The sequence below is a fragment of the Cupressus sempervirens genome, chromosome 6, assembly GCF_028749045.1.
Source record: "Cupressus sempervirens isolate cs-2001-9-10 chromosome 6, ASM2874904v1, whole genome shotgun sequence".
NCBI lineage: Eukaryota > Viridiplantae > Streptophyta > Pinopsida > Cupressales > Cupressaceae > Cupressus > Cupressus sempervirens.
This window is the reverse complement of record NC_143123.1, coordinates 465,322,175-465,345,645: the sequence shown is the minus strand read 5'-3', so window position 1 is coordinate 465,345,645 and position 23,471 is coordinate 465,322,175.

Genomic DNA, 23,471 nt, shown 5'->3' with positions numbered 1-23,471 from the left:
TATAAAAAGGGCTTAGGGTTGGGTATTTTTTATGTGTGGTGATACAAAATTGGTTCTTGCAGCGGTATTGAGCTGTAAGGGATTACGGATTGTAATCAAGTTGTAATCACTGGATTGTAATAAGATCGGAATTGCTGTTTGGTGGACGTAGCTTAGGGATTGGGTGAACCACGTTAAATCTTGGTGCCTTGTGTTCATTTCTGTGTGTTCTATTATTTTTTGTTATTGGTTATATTTGCATGTAGTTTTTTATTTCTGTCTATGGTTTATCCTAACAAGTGGTATCAAAGCATAGTTGTTTCTCAGTTATCCTCTGCAGGAAAGTCTCACGGTTAAGTGGGAGTCTCACGGTTGAGTGGGAGCAATGGCAGATGATGGTAAGCTGAGGGTTGATAGGTTTAATGGGAAGAACTTCCAGTTATGGAAGATGCAAATGGAAGACTATTTATATCAGAAGGATTTATGGAAGCCATTGGAAGGAAAAGCCAAGAATTGGGGAACTATGTCAGAGGCTGAATGGGATCTTTTGGACAGAAAGGCACTCAGAAGCATTCGGTTATGCTTGGCACCATCGGTGACATTTAATGTTACAAAAGCAAAGACGACAGAAGATTTGATGAAAACCCTAGCGACACTGTATGAAAAGCCCTCCGCTTCAAATAAGGTATTTCTCATGAAGCATTTATTTAATATGAAAATGGCAGAAGGTGGATCTGTTGCAGATCATTTTAATGAGTTTAATACTATTACTAGTCAATTATCTTCTGTGGGTATCAATTTTGATGAAGAAATTAGGGCTCTCTTGATTTTGTGTTCTTTGCCTGAAAGCTGGAATGGCTTGGTAATGGCAGAGAGTAATTCTGTTCCTGAATCAAGTACCCTAAAATATGATGATGTGATCGGTGTTATTTTAAGTGAGGAAACTCGTAGAAAATCCTCAGGTGGATCTACATCAGGAAGTGCTTTAAATGCACAAAGCAGGGGCAGAACGACTGAAAGAGGAAGTAACTCTGGAAATCGTGGAAAATCAAGAGGAAAGTCAAAGGGGAGGAGGTCTCAATCGAGAGGACCAAATGATTGCTAGTACTGTGGGAAACCAGGGCACAAAAAGAAAGATTGCTGGACTCAAAAGAAAAATGAAGGAGATAAATCAGATGGAGACAAAGAGGCAAATGTGGTAAGTAATAAATCCGAAGAGGATGCTTTGTTTCTGTCTTTAGAGAGTGTTGATGATTCATGGGTTTTAGATTCTGGTGCTTCTTTTCATGCTACACCTCATAGAGGTTATTTCATTGATTATGTCCAAGGTGATTTTGGGCTTATTTATTTGGGGGATAATGAACCCTGTCAGATTGTTGGAAAGGGAAAAATTAAGATTAAGTTGCAAAATGGGAATCATTGGCTACTACATGAGGTAAGACATGTTCCAAAGCTGAGTAGGAATTTAATTTCAGCAGGGCAACTCGGTGATGAGGGTTGTGTAATTACTTTTAATGATAAAAATTGGAAGGTTTCAAAAGGTTCCCTTTTAGTAGCAAAAGGTGTGAAAGTAGGCACCTTATATCTTTGTACAGGTCATATTGTTCCTTCTACTTTGATTGTTTCAGAGAAAAATGAATATTCAAGAACAATTACTGCAGTTGAGCAGGGAGAACAAATAGCTGTTGTAGATTCTGATACAGCGCTGTGGCACAATAGACTTGGGCACATGAGTGAGAAAGGTATGAAAGTACTTCATTGAAGGAAAGTTTTACCAGGTCTAAAATGTGTGAATATGGATTTCTGTGAAAGTTGTGTGTATGGAAAACAAAAGAGAGTGAGTTTTGTAAAGATAGGGAAGGAAAACAAAAAGGAGAAATTAGAGCTTGTGCATACAGATGTATGGGGACTGGCTCAGGTATCTTCCCTTGGTAGCTCTCATTATTATGTTACATTTATTGATGACGCAACTAGAAAAGTATGGGTTTATTTCCTTAGACAGAAATCTGATGTATTTCAAACTTTTAAGAAATGGAAATGCTTTGTTGAAAATGAGACTGGTAAGAAATTAAAATGTCTCAAATCTGATAATGGTGGTGAGTATTGCAGTCATGAATTTGAAGATTATTGCTCCACTAATGGTATTCGTAGAAAAAAAACTGTTCCAAGGACTCCACAGGAAAATGGAGTGGCTGAACGCATGAACAGGACTATAATGGAGCACGCAAGGAGCATGAGGTTGCATGCTGGGTTGCCCTTACACATGTGGGCGGAGGCTATCAATACTGCAGTATATTTGATTAATAGAGATCCCTCTACTCCTTTGGGCTGTGGTATTCCAAAGGAAGCATGGACTGGTAAGAAGGTGAGTTATTCTTTTCTCAAGACCTTCGGTTGTGAAGCTTTTGCTCATATAGACTCTGAAAATAGAACCAAGCTAGAAGCGAAATCAAAGAAATGTGTCTTTGTTGGATATGACATTAATGAATTTTTCTATAGGCTTTGGGATTTTGAAAATCATAAAATTATAAGAAGCCGAGATGTCATATTCAATGAAAAAGTGTTGTACAAAGATCTGTTGCAGCAACATGAGAAGAAAGAAGATGATTATGTAGTGCTGGATGATACTCCAAAAGCTGATGTTCCAGCCATTCCTCATGATGTGCAACAACTGCAACAACAAATACCACACACACCAGTGAATGTTAGACGGTCAACAAGGCAAATTAGACCTCCACAAAGGTTTTCTCCCTCTTTGTATTCTATTTTACTTACTGATGTTGGTGAACCTGAAAGTTATGATGAAGCTATGCAGGTGGATACTAAGATTCAGTGGGAGTCTGCAATGAAAGATGAAATGGACTCTTTGCTAAAAAATAAGACATGGGATTTGTGCAAGTTGCCTGCAGGTAAAAAGGCTTTACAGAATAAATGGGTTTACAGGTTGAAAGAAGAGGAAGGAGGTAAGAAAAGATTTAAGGCCAGGTTAGTTGTAAAAGGATTTGCACAGAAAAAGGGAATTGATTTTGATGAGATATTTTCTCCTGTTGTTAAAATGACTTCTATTCGTACTGTTTTAAGTCTTGTGGCTACTGAAGATTTGCATTTAGAGCAGATGGATGTTAAAATAGCCTTTCTTCATGGTGATTTGGATGAAGAAATATATATGGCTCAGCCACAGGGTTTTGAGGTCAAAGGTAAGGAGAACTTAGTGTGCAAATTGAAGAAAAGTTTATATGGCCTGAAGCAAGCACCTCGGCAATGGTATCTGAAATTTGACAGTTTTATGCATGAGCATGGATATAACAGGTGTCATTCAGATTACTGTGTTTATTTTAAGAGGTTGGATGATGATAGCTACATTATTTTATGTCTATATGTTGATGATATGCTTATAGCTGGGTCTAACATGCATCATATTAAGGGGCTAAAATGCCAGTTAGCACATGCATTTGCTATGAAGGATTTGGGGGCAGCAAAACAAATCCTTGGTATGGAGATTTGTAGAGATAGGAAGAACAGAACATTGACGCTATCTCAAGCTGATTATGTTGAGAAGGTGTTGCAACGTTTCTCTATGGAGACTGCTAAAGCTGTCAGCACACCTTTACCTGGTCATTTGAAATTGACTAAGGAGATGTGTCCCAAGACACAGGAAGAGGAGGATAAGATGTCCAAGGTACCCTATGCTTCAGCTGTAGGAAGCTTGATGTATGCTATGGTATGCACTAGGCCAGATATTGCACATGCAGTGGGAGTCATTAGCAGGTATATGAGTCATCCAAGTTTTGAGCATTGGAATGCTGTCAAGTGGATTCTCAGATATTTGAGAGGAACATCCAATAAGTGTTTACACTTTGGGGGCTCTACTACTGATTTATAGGGCTATGTTGACTCAGATTTGGCTAGGGATATTGATACCAGGCGGAGTACTACAGGTTATGTCTCTACTGTTGGTGGGGCAGCCGTGAGCTGGGTTTCTAGGCTACAGAAGATTAATGCTCTCTCCACTACAGAGGCAGAGTATGTTGCTGCTACAGAGGCAGCCAAAGAGATGATATGGCTTTAGTTCTTCTTGGAAGAATTGGGACATCCTTAGAAGGATAATTATTTGTTCACAGATAGTCAGAGTGCCATTCATCTTGCTAAGAATTTAGCTCTGCATTCTAAGACCAAACACATACAGTTGCGGTACCATTTCATTCGGTCTGTTTTGGAGGATGGATAGTTAAAGCTAGAGAAGATACATACCAATTAAAATCCAGCAGATATGTTGACAAAGGTTGTCACAAGGGAGAAGCTGAACTCCTCTTCAGCTTCAGTTGGTCTTTTAGACTAAATGTGAATAAAAGAACAGCAGAGTCCAGGGTGGTTTGATCCAGTGGGAGCCCCATGTGGTAGTTGTATTGCTATAGGATCAGTCTCCAAGTGGGAGATTGTTGTTTAGTGTGGAGCCTGATCAGTCCCCAAGTGGGAGATTGTTAGATTGTGGTGACTGATCAGGAAAGTACTGTACATACTTCATAAATAGTGGGGTTCGGGGCATTGCCCCGAAAAAAAATAAAATTTGGAAGTAGCCGACATGGTAGCTGACATATTATGGCTGACATATGGCCGACATGTTATAACCCTAAAGTAGTTTAATACTTGTATAAAAAGGGCTTAGGGTTGGGTATTTTTTATGTGTGGTGATACGAAATTGGTTCTTGCAGCGGTATTGAGTTGTAAGGGATTACGGATTATAATCAGGTTGTAATCACTGGATTGTAATAAGATCGGACTTGCTGTTTGGTGGACGTAGCCCAAGGATTGGGTGAACCACGTTAAATATTGGTGCCTTGTGTTCATTTCTGTGTGTTCTATTATTTTTTGTTATTGGTTATATTTGCATGTAGTTTTTTATTTCTGTCCGTGGTTTATCCTAACAGTTTTATAGGACTACTCTGCCTAGGAGATTAAACCAAAATCACCTATTAGAATGTTTTAGCATAGATCTTGTGATTTTTTCTAATAGCCTAATTAAAGATCAAATCTACACTATGTCCTTCTTGATCTTCTCTTGATCTAATAAGCCAATCATGTATCCTCTATCCTTTGTTCTTCTCAAACTGATTCTATAATTCACCCTCTTACAACTTCTAAATCTAAATGTAAAATTTTCTATTCTCTCTCTTCAATTTCTTATGCACACACATACTCATAATGAAGTTTAGGGTTTCATCTTCCTTATGAAGACTAGAAGAATTAGGGTTAGGTATGAATCTACAACTAAGATTCATCCATTTTTCCACTTAATTCTTCCCTTTTTCTAATTGGCTACATGTAATTACATAGGGAATCTGCATACAGATTCATCCTTATCTTCAAAAGATCATATTCTATCTTTGGCCAACCTAAAGATAGAATCTATTGCTTGCTTGGCACTTGAATCTTTTAGCATGTATTGTCTGCTTGGCACATGAGTGACTTGGCAATCAGTGCAACTTGGCATTGTCTTTATTTACATACTATACTCTGCATATACTACAAGTTCAGCATGAACTTAATAAATGACTTAAGTGTTTTGACACTCAATTGTCAAAACCAATCTGAGATCAACAATCTCCCCCTTTGACATGAGTGTAAAAAAACTTAACTATACATAAAAAAATCTATTCTTCTCGAGCATAATATATTCACAACTTAGCATATACAAAACTTCAAAAAATTTAAAATTCTATAATAGACTGTATACCTCAAAATTTATAACTCCCTTGAGTTAACATGCTTGTATTTTCTAAAATTCCATTCTCTTCTCTAAGTAATTCTGTCTCTTGCTAACACTCTTTATCTAATATGCTCTATTTCTACTCTTCTATTGGTTCTTTTTGTGATTTCTCCCCCTATTTTTTTATCTCCCCCTTTTTTCTATCTCCCTCTTTGCACTTTTTTTTTCATCTCCCCCTTTCTTAAGTTTTCACTCTCCCCCTTCCTTAATTATCTCCCCTTTTGACACTTATGTCAAAGGGTTTATACACTAATTGTTTATATGTCCAAGAAAGACTTGTGGACTTTCGTTATGATTTTCAAAGCAGCATCCCAATTATCACATGCAACATCAAGTGACTTGATTTGGATGGCTATCTCTATTGCAAGGTGAACTAGTCCATTTGAAGTGGAAAGATTTGGATTTTTCTTCATTAGAGTCTCTGCATATCCTAGTTCCTTATGGAGTATTTCCATATGAAGGGTTAGGAAGGCTTGAATGTTAAGAAACTGGGCTCTTATAGTATCCCCTTTTTCTATTAATATAACTAGTTAACTCTGTAATTGAAGCAATGAATGGAAATGCTTCTCACTCTAACCTAGGTTCTGAGGTAGTTGCATACTTGATACTTTGAGATTTCTCTCTAGACTCATAATTCTATGGCTAGTTTCTTGTGTGAAGAGTGTAGGATCACACAATTGTGTGTACAATGAAATATATTCTCAAGTACCTTCTTCACTATCACAATTTTTGTAGCCAATTGTACCTATGCTAGTGCTATATCACTAGATATTTTCTCATTGACTTTTCCTTGAAATTTTATTTTTGACCATTCCATAAGTTTTGCATTAGTATCTTGGTCTTCATCATTCACCTAATCCATAATATCTAATATTTGTTCTAATATTGGCCTAGATTCTTCAAGTGTAGGCAAATTGAAAGCTTCTAGAAAGATATCTTTTATTTCCTGAAATGCTTGCCTTTGCTTATACTCCTTTCTGAGTATTTCTTTATTTTTCTTCTTTTCTAAGGCTTGTTGCATTAAGCCTATTTTTTTGAAGGTAATGGTTGCATAATCATATTTAGGTATGACTATTTCTTCATCTAAACTTACATGTGCATAGTGAATTACCTTTGCAACCTTGGACGAACTAGAGCCTAGTGCTGAAATATGCAATGGTACAACTTTAGTGCTCAGCTCCTAAAGGACTTTTGTAGGAGAACCAAATGTTGGTAATGTGACCAATTCTTGTATGGCTTCTTGCTACTTCTCCTTTGGTGTGTCCTTGTCTTTCGATCTCCCTTGATCAATCAATATTTTCTAACTAGCACCTTGTGTCTATGTTGTAGGTACAAATTTATTTATCTATCCTATTTTATCTTTCTCTTCTAATTTAGTCTACTTCTTCTCAATAGTATCATCTTTTAAAAGTGTTTCAACCTTAGTATATGTGTATACTAGTGTTTGCATAAAAGGTTTCACATGAGTAACTAAAGCGATGGAAGAAGGCGGTTCTTGTGTATTCACCTTGTCCCTTTTGATATTAGTTACTGCCTTGTGGAGCTCATCTACACTCACCAATATTGGTTGTTCACATAACTTTGCATGGAGTGTAGACTAATCCAATATCCTCTTCAAGTCATCTATGATTAAAGGATTGATGTTCTAAGGTGAAGCATCAGAAACATTCTTAAAAATGATTATTTCTATTGACTTATCTATGTCATGTGGGGGGTTGGCACTCAACACTTGTGTGTCTTGCAAACTCTGTTCCTTTTGCTATTCATCAGGTATTGCTATGTCATCATCTTGTCTTTTAGGTTTTTCCCCTATAGGATTATCTATCCTCTCATCTTCCTACATATCATCATCATCTTTTTCATCATCCTTGCTATCCTCACTCTTATCATCCTATTTTTCTTTGAAGGGATCAACCTCTCCTTGCTTCACAACAATTAACCCATAGATTAATTTCCAAATTTGGTTTGATTTTTTAACCACATCATCAATATTTTTTTCTAAAATGTTGAAGGATCTATATTTAGGTGTAAACTAAGCTACATACCTCTTTACTGCCTTAGAAATCTGTCCTTTTGTTAGCTCTGGCATTACTTGAGCTAATGTTGACTATCTCATTTGTTTCTCAAGATTTAAATAGTAATGCCATTTATCCTCAACAATATCATATAGAATTTGGGTATATTTTTGGCAAACTCAAGTGGAGTGTAGTTAACTTTGAACATCATAGCATACAATGCCTCTTCCACTAGATTATTTTCATCTCTACATAATTTATCAAAATCTAAAATTTTCAAGCTAGTTAAATCTACATTATTCTTGACATCATCTCATAAGTTTTAAAGATTAGAAATTGGTGTGTGACTTACCACTTTAAACTAACTAATCTCATTTGATTCTATCTTTTCTTCATATGAATTAGGTTGTGCAATGTACTTCCACCTTTCTTTCATTTGCACTAGTCCCTCTTTCTCATCCTACTTGGTTTTCTCCTTAGCCTTTTTTGTGGTTTCTCTAGTGTTGGCTTTGGTAGTAGGAGCTTGTGGCTTTGTTGGGCTAGGCTTGACAATTTTCTTTGCCTTAGGTTTTGCTACAGGTTGTGCCTTGGCATTTCTTTTCCTTGGTGTTGATTGGGTTTGTGCCTCTTTGATTTCCTCTTCCTCCTTGGCACCTTCTTCTTCTTCATCTTCACACATGCCTTGGGTTAAAGATAGAGGTTCTTCTTCATTCTCTTCATCATCTTCTTCTTCCTCATCACCAAATTGGCTTTTAAGTTTTCTAACCAGTTTGTTCTTCTTCTTTGATGTAGAAGTTGTTTTTAACTCCATTTTTACTTTAGACTTCATTATATCACAATTGCCAAATATTTTAGCACCTTTATCAATCTTCTCTACTAGGAGTGTAGTAATAGTAGCTGAGGCTTCATCAACATTGATTTCATAGCCTAGAGGTCTTAGCCATCTAACTCTAGGTACTACAACCTAAATGTATGTGTAATCAATGTCAACAAGAAAACATATGTCATTGTAGTGCTATTCTACTAAGGAAACTATTATCCTCAATCTTTGCTTCATATATTTCTTAAAGTCTTTAAAATAGCTTTTCATAATTGACTCAAATTTCTCTCCCATTTGCTCAATATACTCATTGATTTGAACAACCACAGGTCTATTTCTCTTCCATCCAATTTTTCCAAAATATGGGAATTCACTTTGCACATAAAAGAATATACACACAAGGATTAATACAAACTTAAATTGAGTATATTTTGTCTTTCTAATGGCACCTAGATTTTCATTTATTTTTTGCAATTGAAGTTTTGCAAGATCATAGATGTGGTCTTTCTTAACAATTTTGTATCCAACATAAACTGTTATCTAGGGCACACTATTTAACCTACTTAATTGATAAAATTTGTGGGAAATAACTCTAACAACAAATTCTAGTAAAGGATCTATAATGGTGTCAATGATCATACCATACTTGTTCTATTTTGAACCTATGTTTTTCTCTATTGCCTCTTTGGAGTCGTTGCGTAGGGTCTTTGGCCGATCTAGGGTTAAAAAACCTGCCACCCTATGGATAATCCTTCTTGAGATCTTGATTGATCCACACTCTAACCATATAAATCCATCATGAATTCTTCTCAGAACTATTTTGATCCATTCCTTTTTGAACACTGTGGGGAAATCTAGGGCACGGGTCAAATCCTTTCTCTCCACAAGCTTGAATTCTTCCTTGAGAACTCCATTTTCACACAATTTTTCATATGCATGTCTTATTTCCATGTCACTTATGGCTCCTACTTTGCAATTTTAGCATTTCCTTACATCTTGAACTATTATTACTTTAGGCAGGATCATGGATAATGCTCCTGCTGGGTAATTTTTATAGGCAACTTCTGGAATAGCTTTGAAACTTGGTTGTTTAACTTCATTTATAACTAATTGAACATAAAACACCTCTTTCTCTTCCATAGTTTTTGAACTAGAAGCCATTTTGACAAACTAGGGTTTATCAAATTCAAAATTGTGCAACTTAGCTTATGAAGAATACATTTAAGATTCAATGTATTATCACTCAATCATTGCTAGGATCCCTACAAGTGCTTCAAACTAGTTTGTATATAGCTTCTCCACTCTTTTTGTTCTTTATTTGAGTTCAAAATGACAAAAAAGAGGTGAAAATTGACCTTATACCCTTTAGAACTCTATAATTAATTCTTAGTTGTGTACAACTATAAAACTCAACATTAACATAATTTTTATTTCATTTAGCATCTATAGTGACTTCCTTAACATGGTAGGCACTACTAAGTTGGCTCGAACTATCTTTGATCAGCAGCTTAGCATACACTAATATTTACTCGACATCTATTGAGGACTTTTCATATTCGGTAACATCATGAAAACTTGAACATTTGACCTTGATTTTTTCATAACTCTTTGCATCTTAATTCATGTTGATGTAATCATTTCAGTGCTAATTTCTTTTGAAACTGATGTATAATGCAACACTCTAAGTATCAACCCCACATACCTTTTATTTATTTAGTTTAATGAAGTGCAACCACTTGACCCATTGAGTGAAGTGATCCCTTCTTCATTTACTAGTAGAATTTTGGCAAATAAATGACTATGTGACTAAAATATTTAGTCACAAGACTAAAAATTTTAGTCACATGACTAGAAGTGATGAAATTTTAGTAGTCTTTTGTAATTTATGAGTAAAAGTGACTAAATAAATGACTAATTTGGCCATCAGGTAAAATCACAAGCTTAGACAAAGATAAATGAGTAAATAAATGACTAAAAAATTGGTCACTAATTATTAGTCACCCAAATAAATGACTAAATGAATGATTTATTGATATTTTATTATATTATTACATTCTAATGAATGCTATAGTTTATAAATGATTGTTTTAGATTACGGTAAAAATAGGTTTTGAAGGGACCTTGAAACCCTTTTACATCCTCAAAAAAGGAAAAAACATGCTAACCAAAATGAAAGAATCCAAAAACCTACTAAAAAGTAGCATCAAAATCAGGTTTTACAGGGACTTGAAACTACTATTAAAGTCTAGATTATAAACCTAGGTTTTACAAGGACCTGGAATCGACAGTATATAAAAAAACTAAAATCCATAAACCAGGACCAAACACAAGAACCAGAAGAACCAGCCAACAAACAGGACCTGCACAAGAACCTGATCAGAAAAGAAGACCCAGGAAACTATTGCAATTCCGTAATCATCTTCATAGCCTCCTTACCAATCTTAGTTGTATCCTAGATGGAGTTAGTAGCCAAAGAAGCAGCATCAATCATAGCTTTTTTCCTCAAACTCTATCTTGTCCTCTTGCTTGGGCCCTCCGAAGAAATGGTTCCTTCATCAACTTTTTAAAATTTTTTACCAATACATTCTTTTTTCTTTTAAAATTTATCATAATTATTAAAGCTTAAACCCCCTCATGGAACCCTACCTGGGTAAGCCATTTGGCCACCTAGGCTGCTTGGTGCGCAAAAATTACCCATTGCACTCAATAATGAACTCAAAAAGACACCAACTAATGACAAAATGTCTAAAAAAATGATCGAAGAGTCTACCCAACTCTTGCAAAAGAAAAAAATTCATCTTCTTCAATTAAGTACATTAGTAAAATAATCAACTTCCCCTTTTCATAAATCTCCTATCAGGTATCTCAAAAGTTACCATTGTGTTGTAGGCTCTTGCCTAAAATATATAAATAATTTTCATTCACATATATATATATATATATATATATATTTCAATGAAAAAATATTTCTAAAAGCATTTGATTCTTTTAATGCTCATGAAAAAATACTCACAATCATATCTAGAAGCAATAATCAAATGCTTGTAATAGATTGAAGAAATCTATTCACTATTAATAAAAAAAATCTATAGAAAAATAACGCAATAGATTTTTAAAAATGAAATTATATTCTCATATACTATAAAAATCTTCTCACTACTCTATAAACCTATAAAAAATTAAAATTAAATTCACATTTGTATATTTATTTGCAGAACTATCATACACTATTTTAAATAGACATAACAACATTATGTCTTTCCTTTGATAGAAGGATTCAATCACAATTAGAATGTAGAACATTTAAATAAAAAAAATACTATTGTCCATTTTTTTTAAAAATGAACCCTAGCTAATTTATCATGCAAAACTCGACTACCAGATTCATCCAATTTGAAGAGTGATTTTAAATTTATCGATGCCGACTTTTAATGATTTTCAATTTGTGGTTGGAAGGTTGATGTCAATCCTATGTAGTTTTGGGAATGAAATCCATGAAATAGACCTTGTGTATCTGAAGGTGGTTGGATTGTTTGGAAGTAGTTGGTTGTGGGGAGGGAATAATAGTGCTAGGTGGGCCCCATTATAATTGGTTGATGCCATTGTCTAGATCAAAATAGACCACGGAGTGAATAGAGCTAGCTAGAACGGAACTCAACATTGCGTAATCAAAAATAACCAATTGGGTTTATAGAAAAATGTTAAAATCTATCATCGATCCAATTGAGTAATAGGTCCCTATTTGATCACTTGGTTTTTAAAAAAAATGCTATTGGAAAGTCTCCTATAGCTTCGTACTTTTATTAGATATTTTCAAAAAAAAAATGAAATGATTTTTTTTTAGAATTGATTAGATTATTACTTGGGTGTCGATGAATGTGTTGAGTTGTCAAAAAAAGCTAGAAAAAAATATGATTCAAGTAATATTGTAGGGGAATCAAGTGACTCCCTAAAGCTAGTATTTTCACTTTGATCAAATCCAACAAGTTCTTTCAACACCTACTACCTCAACGACTTGGAATCATTTTATAAATCCTTTCAAATTGACAATTCTTTAAAAATAATGACTCAAGGAGATGTCACTCATGGACTACAATAATTATGGAACTCATATCTTTGGAATAGGGTATGGACATCCATCAAAGCATAAGGAAAGGGGATTTTTTATCGGATGCTACAACTGTGACTACCTTAGTAGATATGTATGTTGAATGTGAATACAAAGATAAGGTATGTAAACTATTTGATAGAATGCCTCAAAGAGTTGTCTCATGGAATGAAATGATTGCATTATTTAGATTTGTTGATAAGGCTTTAGAGATTTTGACTACGCAATCGACAAAAATAAAACTAAGCTCCAAAACCTTTTCTGGTATCCTCCCTACATGTGCCAACATTGGAGATTTTGAATAGGGTACAGATATTGCTAATAACATAATGGAATGAATATTTTGGTCAAATATTACAGTTGGAAATGATCTTGTAGACATGTATGCAAAATTTTGATTAATGTACAAGGTACATGTAGTGTTTGACAAAATGCCTCGAGAAAAAATGATCACACGGATTGCAATAGTTGCAAGATATGAAAGAAAATGATTTTTTTTTTAAATACTTTAGAAATGTTTAGGAAAATGCAATTGGAAGGTGTAAAATTAGGCTCAATAACCCTTTCCTACAACTTTATATATATATATATATATATATATATATATATACAAGAAAGGATAGAGGAAGGAGTTTTTTAATCAGATAAATGCTTTGATAGGAATGTATGTCAAATGTGGAAGCACTGACAAGGCACATGAACTATTTCATAGAAGGCCTTTAAGAGATGTCATGTCATGGATTGCAATGGTTGAAGGATATGTGTAAAATTGATTAATCAAATAGGCCTCACAATCTTACAAGAAAATGCAATTGGAAAGTTAAAAGACAAATTCAATAACCTATGCTACGATGTCAAAATTAAAGAAAAGAGTATAGAAATCTATCGAAGAATGAAGGACAGAGATTTTTTGTTGAACATTGTAGTTCCAATTGTTTTGGCTAAAATCTATATGAAATTGACATTCATTTTATCTAGATGTTAAACTCTTATAGGTAGGTGTTGGAACAATTCTTTGGAAGGAGAAGGACTAGGCATGTTAGTGCTTAAGTCTTTTGGTGACACTGGATTTTGACAGTGGCTACAACTCATCAAGGAGATCTAAAATATGTGAAGTGTAGGTACTTCTTATCCATTCTGCCTCTCACCAAAACTCAAACTTTGAATGCTTGCCCTGCCCAATAGTCACTCCCATGTTTAATATTATTTAATTGCCTAGGAAATAAAAAATTAAATGATTAAAATTTTAGTGTATTTCCCTTTTTTCCTTCCGCTAGCTGCAACTTTTCACGTTGTCAAATCTCTGGCAATCTATGATGGGCGCCTTCCCGCATTATCAAAACAAGTGATCTTTAAACATTGTGAGAAAGCCCCATAGCAACACATGGTTTGGGTGGGTCCATCTTCTCTAGGCCATTGTAGATTGGGTGGACAGGTGGTAGGATGAGTTGGCAATTCTGTTGGTGCTTGCTTCCTCGCATTTTATTTGCTGATAGATTTTTTGATAATGCGGGCAAGCACCCTGGCGACGTGTGTTCGGATGACATCACGATGGGTATTCACAGAAGTCCGGATGCACATGTTCTGAGCACCGTCAAATCTTCTTAGATCAACAGCTAGTGCATGCCCATAAGATGAAGTTTCAAGAAGATTAAGTAATGCAAGGAAGCATTTTGGTGACACCTATCCTAGATGATGTCACGATCCCACCCTTCTCATAGGAAGATACTTGATGAGTTCTCACCATTCGATGAAAACAGATCTATAGTTGAGGCTTTCTCACATTAACAAGATGCAAGGAAGTTAAATATTGTGGGAAAGTGCCTTCTCCCCATGTGTCCTTGTGGGGCCAAGCTGGTTCCATGAGTCATCAGGTGTTTCCAGTTGTGTACCAGGGTGATGCCAGATGGGGTTGGGTTAGACTGAGTTGGACACCAACTGTCTCTAGGGCCCAAAAATTTTGAAGAACAAGCATAGAATATAGAAGATCTTCTCAATCATTGATCTCATTGCGATTAATGATCAGGGCTTTCTCGCAATATAGAAATGTAAGGAAGTTAAGCATTAAGGGGAAGCACCTAAGTGACACATGTCCTTGTGGGCTCAGAGAGATATGTTGTAGCTAGGCATTAATAGTTAGATGCTAGCGGTTATGTGACTAGCACGGTCAGGGTTTTGAGGAGTTGGCGCACTTAGTCAATTGGATGTGGTCAATCATGGGGAGACCATGTAAGGTGGCAGAAAGAGAAAAGACCATTGGTCCACGTGGCTCATTCTACTTGCAAGATTACATTGACCTGCTAACTTTGCTAATCCACAATCTAGAATAGGGGAAATCAAGTTTTCCCACTCAATCTGATCCTTGTGATTGATGCCAACCACTCTGGAATGAATTCTACCCCAAGAAGAAAACTCCACCACCTCTAATCTAATCCATCTACCTAGTCAGAGCTATTTAATGGGGCCATTCCTATCTTCTCAAGTCTCGATTCCAATAGGATCAGATTTCATTGCATCTAGATTTGTACCCAAATCAGATTTTCTCCATGATTGTTCTCTGTAGGGCTTAATGGTAGGTAGTTGTAGAGTAATTACAGTTAGAGGACATCTCAGTTACACCTGAACTATAAAGGAAATTTTTTTTTTCTCTAACTTCTCTGATATTGCTCTACAATTTCATGTGTAAATTCCCTTTGCCTCTAAACTATATGGCATTCTACCTTATCTCCTTTAGCCATTGATGTAAAATGCAAGAACCATTTGCCTCTCATTGGTGTTTTGTAGATATCTGCAATCTACATGACTATATCTCTTCTAGCTTGTGAATGATATATAAGTGATTCTTCTCTTTCCTTCTGTCATTCATCTCAGTTTTCTAATCTACATGTGGTTGTTAGATTAAAGCAAGTCTAAATGTGTATATCTTTTTGTGCCATGATGCTTCAATAGCGCATGTATGGGTAGAGATTGGTTTGAACACTCTATTTTGGTGCATCACCCCCTTAGGTTAGAATAGGTAGATTTTCTTTTCATGCTTTCCTTCTCCCTTTTCCTCTCCAAGAGTAGTTAGGTGCACCTTGATAGTAAGAGGAAGCCAACCTTCTCCAGAGATTCAACCTCATAGTTCAAGTCCTATAGCTTGGAGGTTGTTTCCATGTTTCACAAGGTTTTCCTCAGGTAAGACTTTGGATAGGGGTGCAAACCTCTGTGACAATAGTTTTTGGTACACCCGGTGGGACATATATTAGAAGATTTCAAGATTAATACCGAGGAGATAGTACTGGCTTCGGTGTTCAAGCCTTCAAGAGGTTCATTCTTCAAGTACTTGGTGACTCTAAGCTACAAACACATTTGGTTCTAGACCAAAGTTGCAGTAATTCATGCCCAAAGCTGAAACAAGGGCATCTTCTAGAGGTAAATTTTAGTACCAAGAGCTTTGATTTTCAAATCCTATAAGAAGAAGGACTAGGGTATCCTTATCACCAGATAGGAGTGCAATAGTAACAAATACCCTTGCAAGATCTATCTCTACTCCTCCTACTATTAGATCTCAGCCTAGATTGCCATCAGCATATATCAATAGATCACTGGTCTATATGGTGCAGCCTAGAGCTCATGCTTTTTCCACCTTTAATGGTGGTAGTCCTCTTTTATTGGCACAAAGACATGACATACCAATAGCTACACTTAAAAGTATACCATAGTTTACTGGTGAAACTTCTACCTCTCCCTTAGAACACATTTAAGAGGTTGAAAATGTTTGTAATATCCATGGTATTACATGAGATGATGTTGTAGTTAGGCTTCTAGCCTCATCTCTAAAAGGAAAAGCACTACAGTGGTATAGAGGTTTGGCTCATGGTTCTATAACAAATTACGATGGATGTAGAGCAGGACTATGCAAACACTTTGAGGACAAAAGTGATTACCTATCACTTTTAGAGTATTTGACTACCATAAAAAGGGCCCCCCATGAATGTATGACTGATTTCAATTATAAATTTCAAAAGACATGGGATAGAATACCTATTTCAATGAAACCTAACCCTGGTAATGCCTTCTTGCATTACCTCGGAGCTTTTAACAGTGACATTGCTACTACAATCCAACCCATGAGAGGGGATACTTTACCTAATGCTTATGACATGGCAATAAGGGTAGAAAATATATTGATACAAGGAGGGAAGCTAGCTCCAAGGCCTCCTATGCCCTTTTTTCCTGATGTCCTAAACCATCAACCAGTAGTGACTCCTCCTCCTACAACTTCTACATCACAATTCCTTGCTCCAATCCCTCAAACTTCCACATCTTCAAATAGAATAGATGAGATTAAGGAGATGATGCAATCTATGATGATGAACATAGATAGGAGATTGTAGGGCCAAGAGAAGAAGTTGAAGGATAGTTTCTCTGTGATGTAGAAAATGAGCAACCAGGTGGTGACTTTAGAAAGGCAAGCACAAGGTAGTAAATCTCACCAATTGTAGCATCAAGCTATGAATAGTGGTAGGCCTCCAAATCAAAATCATGGGAACAACTTTTTTTATTAGAATAGACAGAGTAGTCATGCTTCAACCTTAAATGTGAACCAAAGTAGGGCCATAGTCCCTCAAAAAAACATGGCCCAAGATCAAGGATTTTGTCCCTCTTGTAACTACTCATATGCTCATTGCATGTGTCAGAAGGCTGAATCTTATTTGGCTTTGACCATCCAAGAGCCTACAGTAGGACAATCATACAAGGAGGACTAATTTGAGAAGGCCTCGTATATGTAGGGATAGGGTGATTTCTCCTTTATGAATCATCAAATGGAAGAACATTGTAATATAAACCAGGATTCCATTACTCACAATACTAGGAGCAAAAGAAGAGCTATTGAAGATGTTGCCCTTCCTCCTCCTCATTAGGCCTCAAATTCAAATGCAACACCTCATGAGAAATAAGCAATAGATGATAATCAAATGTTTTTTCAGTAGCAAAGGCAAAGTAATGTCAAGAAGGATGTGAGTGATCCTCCGATTATTCCATCTCAACCTCCTACAAGGATAGCTCCCAAGGCTTCTACCAAAGTGCCCTCTACTCCATTCAGTGTGGTAGAATAGATGAAGAAGAAAAATGTGAATATGTCCATGTGGGATGTTGTTGCTATTATACCCATGCAAAAGATGTTGCTGCAGTAAGCATTGGAGAGTATTGAACCAAAGGATCAACCACCTAGCATGGAAAGTGCCACAAGCCTAGTACAACCATCAAGGGAGGAAGAAACAAGTAAAAAGGTCAGACCTCCTCCATTCTATGTTTCTCTCATTATAAGGGATAAACTAGTCCACAATTGCATGATTGATTCAAGGGCTAGTAGTTCAGTGATGCCTAGGTGTGTTTTTGATGCTTTGGAGATAAAATATGAGCCCATTGTTAAGGATGTATTACAATTAGATGTTAGTACTGTCAAGATTGTAGGGATCCTTAGGAATGTAGAGATTGCCCTACATGCATGCCTTGGTTGTACTATAACTCAGGATATATTAGTTGCTGAAGTCAATCCACATTTTGCCATTTGTCTGTCAAGAGACTTCACTACCCAAATAGGTGGTTACATATCTTCTAATTGGTCATATATGTTTTTTAGAAAAAGTTATGGAGCCAAAGCATCAATTAGAGTAGAGCCTTTGGCCCTCCATCATACTAAACCCTACACCCCTAACCTCATCAACCTGAATTGCACTATCCTAGAAGTGGATGAGAATGACATAGTGAGTGAGCCTGCTACTTCCCTAGTAGAGATATTTGATTTTCTCTTAGATGAATGGGCTCATGCATATTAATTCAATCCTATGCTAGAAACTCTTGAAATAGGCCTTAGTACATATTGTATATTAGAGAAAGATGCTCTAGTTCCCAATCTTATGGAGACTAAAGAAGATATGAGTGGGATATGGAGTATGTACTTTGATGGGTCAAGGAATAAGAATGGATCAGGGGCTAGTGTGATGTTGATTTCTCCTACACAAGTAAGGTATTACTTCTCATTTAGGCTCCAATTTAGTTGCACTAACAATGTGGCTGAGTATGAATCCTTGATTCAGGGCCTCCTACTTGCTCAAAAAAGAGGAATTTAGGCCTTAAATGTGTATGGAGATAGTGAGTTGGTGGTTAATCAAGTGAGAAATTAGAATATCACCAAGAATAGTTTGCTCAAGTCTTATAAACTTAGGGTAGGGGATCTTCTTGAGGATTTCAATGCATTTAATATTTAAAGCATCCTTAGACAAGAAAATAGACATGTTGATAGACTTGCAGCAATAGGTGCATCTCATGATGTGCCAAGAAATCTTGAGGAGAAGAAAGAGCAAAAAATCAAAATGGTAGTGAGGCCTGCCATCCCTAACAATAACATACATTGGCAAGTGTTTGAATTTGATGAACAAATTGTGAGCTTCTTGTAGAATGAAGCAAACTTTTGAGAAAAAAACCAATCACGACTGTAGGATTAGTATGGGGACCAAATCATTAATCTCAACTCTAACAAATTGCCCAAGGGTCTCATCAGCCTAGAGAGTGTTTTCAATCCTGATGACCAAGCAAGAGGCAGAGTCATGAACCTAGCTGCTAACAAGGATGATCACACCCTAGTCATGATTGCTGATGGATAGTCCTTAAACATGGGAAAGGTATGTTCTAAGATTGAGTAGAAAAGTTTTATTCATCTATGCCAAGAATTTAATGATATATTTCCCTAGACATATGATGATTTGAAGGGTTTTGACCCAAGGTTGTTTCAACATACCATAGATTTAATTGATAATGTCAGACCGGTAAGACAAAAATAGAGGCTAGTGAATCCCAAGATTGAGCCATTAATGAGAAAAGAGCTATCCAAATTGATTGAGGCCAACATAATTTTCCCTATCAAGTACTTGTCATGGGTAGAAAATCTTGTCCCTATTAGGAAGAAGAATGGAGAAATTAGATTATGTGTAGACTTTAGGGACCTTAACCAAGCTTCCCTTAGAGATCACCATCCTCTTCCTTCCATGGAGAAAATTTTGTCCAAGGTCAGTGGTTTAGAGAGGTTTTCATTTCTTGATGGGTTCTCTGGTTATAATCAAGTGCTGGTCAAGGAGTCTGATAGATACAAGACTGCATTCACCACCAAGTGGGGTACCTATGCTTATTGTAAAATGCCATTTGAATTAACTAATGCAGGTTCTATGTTTCAAAAAGTAATGGAAATGGCTTTTAAGAACATGATTGAAAAGTTTGTATTAGTTTACCTTGATCATATCATAGTATATTCAAAGAATGTGGGGGATCATTTTGATCATCTTAGATAGGTATTCTTAAGGTGTAGAGAGTTTGGGGTATCTCTTAACCCAAGAAAGTGTGTCTTTGCTACCAATCAAGGAAATTTATTAGGACACATTGTATCTAAGGATGGCTTAACCATTGATCAAGAGAGAAAAAAAGAAATACTTGCTCTTCCTCTTCCTAAACACAAGAAAGGGCTGCAAAATTTCCTTGGTAGGATAAATTTTGTGAGAAGATTTATCCCTAATCTTGCTACCATGGTGAAACCCCTTACAGCTATGCTCAAGAAAAGTATGGTCTTTGCATGGACCAAGGAAGGGAGAGAAATTTTTGAAGAAATCAAGGCAACCATAGCCTTAGCTCCTACTCTCATTAATCCAAAATTTGAGAAGGATTTCATCCTATATACCCTAGGTGGTGAGTCAGGTATTTCTGCTGTCTTGACTCAAACAAATGATAAGAATGAGGAGCAGCCCATAGGCTTCTTTAGTGAAGGGCTTAAGGAGTATGAAGACAAGTACAATTTTTTCAAGAAGCAAGCCCTTACAATCATCAGAGCTTTGAAGAAATTTAGAGACCTCCTATCTCACAATAGGATTCATTTGTTAGTACCTCATGCCAGTGTGAAGGAATTCCCTTTGAGCAAAGATATTAGGGAGAAAAGAGATAGCTAGATAACTAAAGTGATGGAGTATGATGTTGACATCTAGATTACCAAATTGGTAAGAGGGAAGGGGTTGTGTAAACAAATGATATCATCTCAGAGATCAGATGAGGAAGTTTCTATGATACTAACAGAGGAACAAGAGGTAAGAAATGATATCCCAAAAAACTAGATGGATGATATGAAGAATTTCTTATCAGGCAATGGGTACCCTCAAGGATTAGATAGGGCTAAAAGGAGATAGTATAGATTGTAGTCAATTCCTTATGTCATAGTTGACGATGTTCTTTTTAGGAAAGACTTTAAGGATGATCAAAGAGCTTCATTATGGTCCTGATGGTGGCCACTTCTCAGCTAGAACAACTGCAATGAAGATCATGAGAGCTGGTTATTATTGGCCATCCCTATTTCATGATTTTCATAGGTATGTGAGGAAATGTGAAAAATGTACTTTCTTTTCTAGTAAGAAAAAGCTTGTAGCTCTTCCTCTTTATCCCATTCAAGTGGACCAGCCTTTTGCTCAATGGGGATTAGATTTCATAGGCCCTATCAATCCTCCTTCTAGTTCTGGTCACAAATGGATTTTAGCTGCTACTGATTACTTCACTAGATGGATAGAGGTAGTTGCATTAAAGGATGCTATAGAGTCTTTAGTTGTTGAGTTCCTTGATGGAATTGTGACTGGGTTTGGTGCTCCTTCAACCATCATTTCAGATAATGCAAAGTCTTTTGTAGGAGCTCATATTTGTGCATGGGTAGTTGACCATAATATCTATTTGAGCACATCTTTAAACTACTACCCTCAAGGTAATGGTCTGGCTAAGTCATCCAACAAGAACCTAATTAGGATCATAAAGAGGAAAATAGAAGATAACCAAAGGTGTTGGAATAAAAAATTGAGAACAACTCTATGGGCTGACAGAATAACACCTAAGAGGTTGATAGGGAATTCAAGTTTTCCTGTGCGATCTGATCCTTGTGATTGATGCCAACCACTCTGGAATGAATGCTACCCCCAAAAAAACACTCCACCACCTTCAATCCGATCCATATACCTAGTCAGAGCTATTTAATGGCACTATTCTTGTCTTGTTAGGTATCGATTCCAATAGGATCAGATATCATTGCATCTAGATCTATACCCAAATTAGATTTTCTCCATGATTGTTCTCTATAGGGCTTAATGGTAGGTAGTTATAGAGTAATTATAGTTAGAGGACATCTCAGTTATGCCTAAACTATAAAGGCAATTTTTTGTAGATTTTGTTTGGGTTGACCCTTCTCTGACTTCTCTGATATTGCTCTACAATTTCATGTGTAAATTCCCTTTGCCTCTAAACTGTATGTCATTCTGCCTTATCTCCTTCAATCATTAATGTAAAGTGCAAGAACTATTTGCCTCTCATTAGTGTTTTGTGGATATCTGCAATCTGCATGACTGTATCTCTTCTAGCCTATGAATGATATATAAGTGATTCTTCTCTTTCCTTGTGTCATTCATCTTAGTTTTTTGATCTACATGTGGTTGTTAGATTAAAGCAAGTTTGCATGTGTATATCTTTTGGTGCCATGATGCTTTAATAATGCATGTATGGGTAGAGATTGGTTTGAACACTCTATTTTGGTGCATCACCCCCTTAGGTTAGAATAGGTAGATTTTCTTTTCATGCTTTCCTTCTCCCTTTTCCTCTCCAAGAGTAGTTAGGTGCACCTTGATAGTAAGAGGAAGCTAGCCTTCTCTGGAGATTCAACCTCATAGTTCAAGTCCCACAGCTTGGAGGTTGTTTCCATGTTTCACAAGGTTGTCCTTAGGTAAGACTTTGGACAAGGGTGCAAACCTCTGTGACAATAGTACTTTAATAGTTTTTTTATGGCACAACTATTAGATAAGTGAATATTTTTAATATGATTCTATTTACTTGCACAACATTTAAAATATAGTTTTTGCAGCTAGAATGATGTGAAGATATAGATAATGCCAACTAAACTATTTTCAAATTAGTAAGTCAATATTGAATCAAAAAAATGGATTTGCCACTGTTCAATGTCAAGTGATGGTGCTTGGATAGTGGAGAATAGTTGATGATCAAATGATAATGGTTGTCCATTTATTCATGTACTTCTTAGGGGACTCTATGTTCTATTCTTGTTTTTGGGGATTGAAACCATTTTTTGATTGTTGTATCATACATTCAACAAGTTTCAATCATGTTTGATGTTGATTTTTCCACATAATAATCTATTAACAATGTTTGGAAGTTTAAAAAGAGACTTTGGGTGTTGATGCCAGCTACTAAATAGTGCTCAAGAGTGACTTTTAGTCTGATCTATGATGTATTAGAGCTTGAGAAGATAACTAAAAATAATTCATGGGTATTATTTTAAAATTTGATTTGGGTAATTGATGAAACCTTATTCAATGGGTATGTTTCAAAGCTAAGTTACTAATGCTGATGCAAATGTGCAGATGCACAATTTTTTTTTTTTGATGCATTTAGATGCTTATATATATATATATATATATGAGAGATAATATGGCTCATACATTCAAAAGTTACTACCAAATTCTTTTAATTAGGTCCATAGTTTGCTAGGAAACTGTTGTTGTTTCTTATCTCAAGCTTACCTTAGTGTAGCAAGCTTTGTCTGGTCTGTAACTCCTACTATTTGAACATTTATTTAAATCTACATCATTGAACTTGTCATTTGAAAACTATCTATTAAATTATGACAACCACAAACAAGGGGATATGAAACAGATGTACAAAATATATTGATAAATTTATTTGTGAGCATTTGTGATAAATTTA